Source organism: Cibotium barometz, chromosome 40 (assembly GCF_041138505.1).
Source record: "Cibotium barometz isolate CiBa-2024 chromosome 40, ASM4113850v1, whole genome shotgun sequence".
NCBI classification, from domain to species: Eukaryota; Viridiplantae; Streptophyta; class Polypodiopsida; order Cyatheales; family Cibotiaceae; genus Cibotium; species Cibotium barometz.
Genome location: NC_141085.1, coordinates 43,924,908 through 43,933,715, shown reverse-complemented (window position 1 = coordinate 43,933,715; position 8,808 = coordinate 43,924,908). Strand labels below are relative to the sequence as shown.

The 8,808-nt window shown below is 42.5% G+C and overlaps 1 protein-coding gene across 4 annotated transcripts in view; it reads left to right on the top strand.

Moving 5' to 3' along the window:
- Nucleotides 1-2,022: 2,022 nt before the first annotated feature.
- LOC147615540 (putative pentatricopeptide repeat-containing protein At3g01580) overlaps nucleotides 2,023-8,808 on the top strand; it is a 28,820-nt gene continuing 22,034 nt past the window's right edge. Inside the window, exon 1 of one of the 4 annotated variants that reach the window (XM_086779650.1) lies at nucleotides 2,023-2,153. The gene's annotated coding sequence lies outside the window, so the exon portion shown is untranslated. Of the gene's footprint in view, nucleotides 2,175-5,248; nucleotides 7,502-8,808 lie in introns of those variants that run through there. The other 3 variants (XM_086779652.1, XM_086779651.1, XM_086779653.1) reach the window with 3 other exon arrangements.

The window sequence follows — 8,808 nt, the reverse complement described above, 5'->3', positions numbered from 1 at the left end:
TGTGCTACGGGAAGTCATTTCTAGGAAACAACATGGTCTCATTAAGGGAAGATCAATCTATGATAATATCTAAGTAATATCTTTGCTCTGCCATGCTAGGAAGGGACATTGCTCTCAAAACTCAGCAAAACTGCATAATGTTAAAATTGAACTTGGTTGGCTACTTGCATATTTACATTGTCCTAGGGAGGGAAGTCTAATGTTTTGCTAAATGGGAGGCTAGTGGGAGGATTTGAGATCAATAGATATGTGAGACAAGGTTGCCCCAAGTTGAGATACGATGAACAATTGGTGATACAATGCTTTGCTGATGATTCTCTATTGTTCTTGAAGGCTGAGAACAGTAATGTTAGACTTTCTTTGACTATCATTCAGGAATTTGCTGAGGCATCTGGCTCCAGATGTAATATTCAAAAGTCTAAAATCATAAGCTTGACAGAAGATAATGACTTTGACATGCAGAGATGGGGATGTGAGGTTGTCCAAAAAGGTCAAATTGTTAGGTTCCTAGGGATTCCTTTTGCGGTGAATGTCACAAATATGCCCACCCATTCTTTAGCAAGGGAGAGAGACTTGATGACTGGAAGGGAGAGAGACTTGATGACTCATGTGATTAATCAGCCTACAGAATGGATGGTGTTCCACAGCTGTGGATGAGACTTGTCGGATTAAGGATTGGGCTTGGGTTAACGGGGCTAAGCCAGCAAATGGCAAAACAAGAGAATTATATATAGAGCTGAAAAGGGGAGAAAACAATGTTAAATACTACAATAGGATATGGAGAGTGAGTTTAGGAACTAATAATTGGAAAAAGAGGTGGAAACAGATATGGGAGAGTCAGATGCCCATAAAGTTTTAGGTTTTTTTGTGGAGGGTTTGTATGTGGGCTCTTCCCATTGGATCTAAATTGCTTCACAAAAACTTCACTAATGGAAGTTGTCTCCCAGATGTAAAATTGCATTAGAGGATGGCAAACATGCCTTTTGGGATTGCCCAATCACATCAGGGGTGCTTGGGGAAGGATTGGAAAATGGGTTGGGCAGGCTCTAGGAATCTAGAGCTACTGGGGGGGGGATTGGTTACTTGGAAAATGGGCATTTAATGATGAAGTTGCACGATTCTTATTCAACATGATCAGAGCATGCTGTTTGTGGGAAATCTGGTCTACTAGAAATGCTACTTTGTTTTAAAATGTTTCTTTGGTTGGTGTTGATGTGGCAGGTGTAATGCACAAATGTATTTGTATGTGTTAGTCTGTGAGATTAATGTGAATTCAGGGTCTGGATCAGTTTCTAATGAAGTTGCAGATGAGCATCCCCTGACTTGTGCCGTACTTTCGGGAAGTCTCAAACATACTAGGGGTTTTCCTAACCCATGACTCATTTTTGCAAGTGGATGATACTGAAGGAGGCAAAATTAGATTGCCTAGATTTGGTCCTAGAACCAAAAGGTGGTATCACAAGGAGAAACAAATTGACCACACCTTTGTTGCATTCATAGAGAAAATCCAGTTGGGACCAGGTCCACAGTTAAAATATGGTCTAAGAAAGGGGACATTTTAAAAAAACAGACCCCACGGGGGTGTACTACAGAGGCCATGATGGAAGCTTGCATATAACTGGGGTATCAAATTGCATAATCTTGTAAATGAAGTGAAGAGAGAAAAGGAGAGAGATTGAGTAACTTATTTTTTGCTCTAGAAGATGAGAGATAGGCTTTACTTTTTGTAATCTTTTAAATGAAGTGAAGAGAGAAAAGTAGAGAGATTGAGTAACTTTAGGATGTAAATGATTTAATGATGTCCCTAGATTTTTCTGATTAATATATATATTTACTATTGGTTCAAAAAATTAAAAAAAAAAGAGACGAGCACTCTAGAAATTAATGGTATATGTCTAAGAACCTTCGAGGGACAAAAGCACGCGCTCTCCCTAGGTATAAATAGGGTAAATTAGCACAGAACACCCCTGCCCACAGGTAGCTTCTTTGATCAACCCACGAGCTCTCAAATTCGCTGCATTCTTGCCTTCGATTTGCCCCTTCGCCTCATACCTCGCCATGGCCGCTGCAGTGCACGGAGGCCGCCACCACCATCACCATGACTCGATACATGAGCCGGAAACCATCGTCTGCAGATTCTGGCTGCAAGGCAGGTGCACCCGCAACCCCTGCAGGTTTTCCCATGCCCTACCGCAGTCGTACTCTTCTTCCAATCTCACCTGGCGCAGGGGGCCGATATCCAAGCCCTGCTCGTTCTATTTGCGTGGGAGCCCCTGCCCCAAGGGCGACCAGAGTTGCTGCAAGTTCTTGCATGCACACACGGAAGGCGCAGCTGCCCTCTTCACCGAGTTGGAAGGCCACAGCAAAGGGTGTTCTTTGACGGGCATAGTCCTTCCTCAAGGCTCCAACACCCTCTTCACCGAGGGCCGAGACCGGAAGGTAAAGGTTTGGGATTGCGAGTCCGGCCAATGCATCCAGGCCATCCCTTTAGAGGGAGAGGTTGGATGCCTCTTCAGCAGTAACAGCAATCCCGAAAGTCTGTTTGTTGGGATTCCCAACGAGGTCCAGGTCAGGAATCTGAAGACCCAAGCGCAATAGAAGCTTTGCGCCGCTCCTGCCGGCCAGGTCCGCGCTTTGGCTGCTGTCGATGACATGCTGTTTGTCAGGACTGACTGCGGTGTCATCCTAGTATGGAGGTTCGACTCCGAAACACACTCCTTGGTTCCAGGCTTCTCTAGGATAAAGTGAACCCATCTTTTTCGAGACCCTAGACTGTGTAAGCCCCTAAACCGACAAGGCCTAGGGCATGAAGCTACTCAAAAGGCATTTTCATCTTTCATTTGCTTTACATTGCTTAGGAGAAGACTCCTCATGGTCAATGCTTTGTAATGGGTCACATATGGACTCAGTTAATCAAAGCCAGTCTTCCACACTCTCAGAGCTGATCTTGCACCATGCCACTGCTTCCTACTCATCCATTTTTTGGAGATCATCAGTAAATGTCAAAATCGTGATTGGACACTTGTTTTTCAGCGTATTATCATGTAATTCTGATGGATTTCGTCGTTGCCCATCGTTCTAAACAAAGTAAATAAAATACCCTGACCCAATATAAGGATTGGACTGACGATGTGTCTATCCTATCAAGTGAAGCAAAATCTTGTGCATTGACAAAAAAGTCTCTTCAACCAAAAGCATTCTATAGTGGTTCAACACAAAAAAGTCTCTTCAACCAAAAGCATTCTATAGTGGTTACCTTCAATGCACAAGATTTTCCTTCACTTGATAGGATAGAAACCCAACACAAAAAAGTCTCTTCAACCAAAAGCATTCTATAGTGGTTACCTTCAATGCACAAGATTTTGCTTCACTTGATAGGATAGAAACATCGCCAGCCCAATCCTTATATTGGGTCAGGGTAGTGAAAAACCAGCCTTCACCTTCTTATCGACAACGACGTAAGCGTTGGTCGTTGTGTTATGAAATCAGCCTTCACCTTGGCCTCGAGGAGAGTCGGGATGACTGGTGGGTGTGATAAATCGCGTTGAGATTACAGGAAACCTGCAAATAATATACAATGAACCTGCAAGATTTTCACTTTTACCTGTAAATTTCATTTTCTCAATTTATAAAAATCTCCAAAATTTTAGGTATCTTAGCTCAAAAATCTGCAAACGCTCAAAAATTTAAGGCTGTAAGTTTTTTGATTTGTTGATTGTTTATTATTTTATTTACTTTGTTTGGAATGATGGCAACGGCGAAATCCGTCAGAATTACATAGTAATACGCTGGAAAACAAGTGTCCAATCACGGTTTTGACATTTACTGATGAATTGTCTCCAAAAAATGGATGGTCAGCAGGAAGCAGTGGCATAGTGCAAGACCAGCTCTGAGAGTGTGGAGGACTGGCTTTGATTAACTGAGTCCATATATGACCCATTACAAAGCATTGACCATGAGGGGTCTTCTTCTAAGCAATGTAAAGCAAATGAAAGATGAAAATGCCTTTTGGGTAGCTTCATGCCCTAGGCCTTGTCGGTTTAGGGGCTTACACAGTCTAGGTCCCGGAAAAGATGGGTTCACTTTATCCTAGAGAAACTTAGAAAGGTCAACTTCTGAAAAATCCGCCTCATCTTGAAAGGACAAGGAAAAATGCTGCCTCTAATTTTTCCAAAAATAGTAGTGATTGGATGGAAGTATGAATAAAATAGACTTGATCAAAAGGATAATGAGAGTGTGCAGCAGTATGTGAGCAAATTTTGGAAAGTTTTGCTCAAGGTTACTCCTTTCATGCAACTCTCCAAGAATGAAAAGAAAAAAGTTTCGTTCCGGGTTGCAACTAGCCTATCGTTCGGACATCGAATTGCACCCGAAACACACTTTACAGCAGCTTATAGCATCTGCTCTTGCTACGGAGCAATTGGTGCTCAAAATCAAGCAAGATCAAGGTGGTTTCAAGGGCAAAGAGAGGGCTGTCCCAAACCTGCAAAAAGGTGGACAGCTACCTAAAAAGAGCTTTCGGGAAGCCGAGAAGGGAGGTAAAGCTGAAAATACCTCATCCAAGGATAATGGGCTAAAGAAATACAAATTTGGCTCGACTCCCGAGCAAAGGGAGCAATATGCAAAGGAGGGGAAATGCTTTTCTTGTGGCAGTAAAGAGCATATGTTTAGGCAATGCCCCAACCGCAAACAAAAGCATGAGGACAAGCAACCCAAGGCAAATGTGCATGCAGTTCCCGATGTGCAAGGAAATACGAAGCATGATGGTAAAGAGAGGATGGTATGCAAAGCATGGGGTCAAATCAAGGATCGGTCCGCTCTATTTATGTTTGATGATTGTGCAACAGATAATTTCATCTCTACCCAGATGGCAGCCACCTTGGGCATTGAAGTTGAGGACATGGGGCCTCAAATTGAAGCAGAAGCTGCCTTTGTTGGTAAAGAGGTGCAGGTTACTCCACTTATTGGAAAGTTGCGCATACATATTCAGGGTTATCTTGATCATGAGCATTTCTTGGTTGCCCCACTTAATGGATATGATGTATTGCTTGGCAAGCCATGGCATCATAGGCTTGAGCCCCTCAAAGAGTACAAGACAAACAGAATTAATAAAGCAATGAAAAGAGTCTTTCAACGTACTTGGTTTTTGTTCGTGATAACATTGAACCAAGTCATGAAAATGTGGATGGTTTGATAGGTTGAATTTTCTTCATGCATATAAAGATTGTTTTGCTGATGCATTGCCAGGTGAACTACCTCCTCAAAGGCCCGAGGATCATCGCATATATCTTGTCCCAGGTAGTTCTCCACCTAACAAACCCGTATATCGTGTGAGTGCCGCACAATAAGAAGAGATTATGAAGCAGGTTAATGAGCTTTTGGAGAAAGGTTTGGTTCAGCCAAGTTTGTCATCTTTTTGCTCTCCTGTGCTTCTTGTATAAAAGAACGATGGATCATTCTGCATGTGTGTGGATTATAGAGCTCTAAATAAGCTCACCATCAAGAACAAATTTCCAATCCCGCGCATTGATGACATTTTGGATAAGCTTAATGGCTCGGCTTGTTTCAGCCGTATTGATTTGAAGAGTGGATATCACCAGATACGAGAGGTGCCAAAGGATGTCCACAAAACTGCATTCAGGACAGCTTTTGGATTGTATGAGTTTTTGGTGATGCCTTTTGGTCTCACCAATGCCCAAGCCACATTTAATCCTATGATGGATAGGATATTCCGATCCCATCGAAAATTCATAGATGTATTCTTGGATGGCATCTTGGTTTTCTCCAAGAATGAGCAAGAGCATAGAACTCATTTGTCTACAGTATTTGAAGAGTTGCGGAAGCATAAACTCTTCATTAATGCCAAGAAAAGTGAGTTCTTTCTTTCAGAGATACACTATTTGGGCCACATTGTATCCAAGGATGGTGTAAGAATGGATCCTGCCAAGATTGAAACCATTTGAAATTGGTCAGAGTTGCAAAATGTACATGAGGTACGTAGCTTTCTAGGATTATGTTCATATTACAGGCGCTTCATAAGGCATTTTGCTATGATTGCCACGCCTTTACATGATCTCACGAAGAAGAAAGCCACTTTTAAATGGACCTCAAAGGAGCAAGATGCCTTTTTGCAACTCAAGAATGCTATCATATGTGGACCCGTATTGATTGTTCCCGACTTGCAAAAGCCATTCACGGTGGAATGTGATGCATGTGGAAATTGTATAGGGGTTGTCCTAAACCAAGAAGGTCATATAGTTGCATATGAGAACCGTCGATTGCATGATGCCGAGCTTCATACATTATCTTCTTGGGGCTGAATTTGTAGTTAAGACAGATCATCAAAGCCTGAGATATTTTCTATCTCAAACAAAGCTCTCGGAGAAGCAGATGAGAATGGCAAACTTTCTTCCCATGTTTCATTTTGAGATTGTACATACTCTGGGAAAGAAGAATGTAGTGGCAGATGCATTGTCCAGGAGGCCTTATGTGGCTGCAGTTTCAGTGGCCTCTCATGGAGACTTATCTGCCATGCGAGATTTGTATCATTTGGATGCTGGTTTTTGCCATATATGGACTGATTTGAAGACTGGTCATTCACATGCTTCTTATGTGATCAAAGAGGGTTATCTTATGAAGAATAACTGCTTATGTGTGGTGAAAGATATGCGTCCAAGGGTTATGGAGCAATGTCACGCTCCACCTTATGCTGGTCATAGAGGTATCATGCCTACTACATGCATGATTGAGAGAGATTTCTTTTGGCCAAGCATGCGTAAAAACATTAAAGCATATGTACGAGCATGTCTTACTTGCCAAAAGGTGAAATTTGACAGGCAAAAGCCTCCAGGTTTGCTTCAGCCATTGCCTATTCCCTCGCAGCCATGGAAAAGTATTACTATGGACTTCATTATGGATTTGCCTAGATCCCAACATGGGAATGATGCTATTTGGACCATTGTGGACAGGTTTAGCAAGCAAGCTCACTTCTTGCCTGTCAAGAAAACCATTAAAGGTGATCATATGGTGAAGCTTTTTCTTGCTCATATATTCAAGCATAATGGTATGCCAAAGTCCATCATTGGGAATAGAGATCCCAGGACTACGAGCCTCTTTTGGAGGGCGTTATTTGATAACATGGGCACTAAGCTTGAGTTTTCATCAGCTTATCACCCCCAAACAGATGGCCAAAGTGAAGCTGCAAATTTAGCCGTGTTAGATTTGTTGAAGTGTTATGTGGCAGATCAAAAGATTGTGTGGGAGAAGTATCTTTCACTTGTAAACATCTACTGTACCTGCTGCCCATACAAATTCAGTTTTCAGCCTTGCTGCTCCTGGCTTGTGTACACCTGGTGATGTTGATTTACTTGTATATGGTGTTGCAAATGGTGTTATCTATAGCCTATTAGTTGTACAAACTGCTGCTAATGAAACCAAAGAACGAGGCTCCAAAATAGAGGAAGGACTCTTCCATTGTTTTATCTACAACAAGCTACTCCAGGTGCTATGTTTAAATTTATGTAAAATTTAATTTTTTTAAAATTAAGTTTCAAGTTATACAAGTTTTTTTGTGTAGTACAGGAACAGAGAATTTCTTTCTTTCATTTCCATTCCTTGGAAATTTTCTTGTTGGTTTGTTTTTCCCTAAGTGTGCGTGAAAACCGCGCCCTCAGGTTCAGAGGGCCACTGAAGGTTAGCACAAAAACTTAGGGAAAAAACCAGGTACAAAGCTTAACTGGGAGAACCGGAAAACGTTCCCTCCGCGGTGTACCACTGTGCTTGCGTTAGTACGGGCGTGCCTATTTGTGCACGGTCCCGAAAGACTAGTGAAAGGCAGGTGTGCACCCAATGAAGGTGGGAATGAGCCTGTGATTTGAGGCTACTCCGACCAACATCGACTTGAACCAGTTTGTTTGGTTGTTTTCACCTCTTGGTGGAGAAATCTGGGTTATCAGGCCCCTGACACTTCTACAAATATAAATACTCCAAGAAATATCAGAAAGTGGCATGGTCCTGTGGCATCCAATGCCTGTTCCCACTGTGTACCGAATTCCTCGGAATCCACGTACGTGTGCTTCATATCATCGAGTCCTGTACCAACAAGATCGAGTCTAGTGGTTTGAATCGTAGTCACTTGTCCCTTCCTGCTCAACGCATCGGCCACTGGATTGGCCTTTCCTGGAAAGTACTCAATTATACCATTGAATTGCTGGAATATTTGACTCTAGCGGTGTTGTCGATCACTCCACTGTGCACTTGGCATTGTCTGAATATAGGAGTTCACGATCATAGACTGAGTAATTTCTCTCTGCGGGCAGTAACTTACGAGACATGTAAGCTACTGGATGACCATTCTGTTGCAATACACCTCCAATTGCGATGTTACTTGCATCGGTGATCACCTGAAATGGTTCGTCCCACGAGACAAGTGCTAAACAAGGCGCTTCTGATAAAGCCACCTTGAGGTTCTTGAATGCCTCCAACGCTCGTGGAGTCATTCGAATCTTTTGCCTTCTTGTCTTCACTCCCTTTAGCAGATCGGTGAGATCTGCCGAGAGGTCAAAAAACTTGTCGCGATGTGGGTGGAATATACCTGGCATATACCCACAAATGATCTGATGTCATAGGCTATCTGAGGTACTTCCCAATTAACAATCTCGGCCACTTTAGCCGGATCCAGTCGAATGCCTTCAGCACTAATTATGTATCCCAAGTAATGCACCTGGAACCGATAAAATTCCGACTTCTTCTCATTGACGTAGAGCTCATTGCTTTCCAGCAACTTAAGAACTTTCTCCACATCAATAT